The sequence below is a fragment of the Gekko japonicus genome, unplaced genomic scaffold, assembly GCF_001447785.1.
Source record: "Gekko japonicus isolate JY-2015 unplaced genomic scaffold, Gekko_japonicus_V1.1 scaffold2374, whole genome shotgun sequence".
Lineage (NCBI taxonomy): Eukaryota > Metazoa > Chordata > Lepidosauria > Squamata > Gekkonidae > Gekko > Gekko japonicus.
In genome coordinates this window covers 140,363-142,074 of record NW_015168116.1, presented here as the reverse complement: position 1 = coordinate 142,074, position 1,712 = coordinate 140,363, and the positions used below count along the sequence as shown (strand labels likewise).

General features: G+C 64.1%; 1 protein-coding gene across 1 annotated transcript in view; it reads left to right on the top strand.

Annotated features, from left to right (window-relative positions):
* Nucleotides 1-6: 6 nt before the first annotated feature.
* The window catches only part of NAT16 (N-acetyltransferase 16 (GCN5-related, putative)), a 37,846-nt gene continuing 36,140 nt past the window's right edge, over nucleotides 7-1,712 (top strand). The window contains exons 1-2 of the mRNA XM_015414861.1: nucleotides 7-52; nucleotides 873-980. The gene's annotated coding sequence lies outside the window, so the exon portion shown is untranslated. The remainder of the gene's footprint in view (nucleotides 53-872; nucleotides 981-1,712) is intronic.

Genomic DNA, 1,712 nt, shown 5'->3' with positions numbered 1-1,712 from the left:
CACCTGGCGGCGCTGAGCGTCTTCCAGTGGGTGCTCACCTTCCTCTTCTTCGGTAGGTGCTGCCGGACACCCCCTCCCCATAACCCCGCCCGCCGGGCTGCAGACTCCTCCGGGGCGCGTGGAGGCCTGGCCGGCCGGCCCTGCCAATGCTGCGGGGAGTCCTGAGAAGCGCGGCCACTTGGGGGGGGGGGGGGGGGGGGGGGGGGGGGCGGTGGAGGAGGAGGTGGTTTCTTGGGGGTGGAAAGCGCGGTCAGGGGGTAGCCCCACCTGATGGGTGGGGGCCTCACCGGGGCTTTCCAGGCAAGAGAGGCGTTGTGCCCCTGCCTGCCTGCCTGCCTGCCTGCCTGCCTGCTTCCCCATCTGTGACACGGGACTCCTCCCTTGGGGGTCTCCCTCCGCCCCCGACTCACCAGGGCTGCCCTGCCTCCCTCCTGCCCGGGGGCTGATGGGGATGTGGGGCCAGCTGGCCTGTCCAGGACCTTATCCTGGGGTTGCTGACCAGGTTTATTGCATTTTTATTGTAGGTCTTGGAGGTTTTTTTATTTTGAATGGTTATTCTCATTGAATTGTCATGTCTTATTTAAAACATTTATTGGCCACTTTTCTGCCTCGAGGAACTGAGGGTCACTTACAGTCTGAATCCGAGGAGGAGGAGGAGGAGGAGGAGGGGGAGCTCATATAAGACTGTGCCCTGTGTGCTGCTTGGCCTTCTTTGCCTCAATCTCCCCCCCCCCGCGCACGTTGCCCGTGGGGCTGACTGCCAGTGAAGGAGCACCCAAGGGCCCCCAGCCCAAGGAGACGTCCTCTGAGCGGGAGTCCTCCTGCCTCCCCTGCTGCCCCTCACCCCACCTCTGGCCTGCTGCTCTCCACAGGCATCTTCTTCACCAGCCTCCTCGTCGGCCTGCTCTTCACCTCCTACTGGCTTGTCACAGTCCTCTACTGTGTTTGGTGGATCTTTGACTGGGAGACCCCAGAGCGAGGTGAGTTCCCCCCCCCTTCACACGCACACGTCAGGATGCCAGGCCAAGAACAGCAACAACACCCGGGGAATGGGGGCTGCCAGATGGTGACCCCCGACACGGGGGGGAGGGCACCCCATCCATTGGTGGGCTGAGCTGCCTTGGCCCAGAGTATGTTTTGTCAGGTGCCAGGTGTGTTGCAGGCGAGGGCACAATCCACAGGCGGGCGGGCAGGTGGTTGCGAAAGGAGGTCAGTCAAGAGAAAGGCATGTGATGACGGGGCAGAGTCCCAGCGGCCAGAGCAACAGCGAGGCAAGAGAGCCAGGCGGGGGGGCGGACGGGCGGGGGGGACACGCCCAGCTGCACAGTCAGAGGAAGAGTTTGTGCAAACCTGGGCGGGCGAGGTGCCCCTGATCTCTCCGGAGTCAGCCGCCTCTGTCCCGTGCCAAGTGTCAGAGCTGCCTGTGAATGAGGACACAGCGGCTCTCGGCTGAGAGAGGGGGCGATTCTGGAGTCTGCCACTGTCATAGTCCGCTCCTGCCCTCCCCGCGGACTCCCTTGGCCAGAGACAGTCCCGCCTGGCTGGCTGGCTGGCTGACCCCCCAGAGGCAGAAGGGCCTCGCTGGCCCTGCTGGGGACACCTCCCGGAAGGTGCAGCTGAAGGAACCCCTGGAAGGGTGGCCCGTGATGGGACTGGGCCACTTTGCGTGCACTTGGGGGGGGGGAGTGTTGTTGACCCTCAAGTTTGCTGTT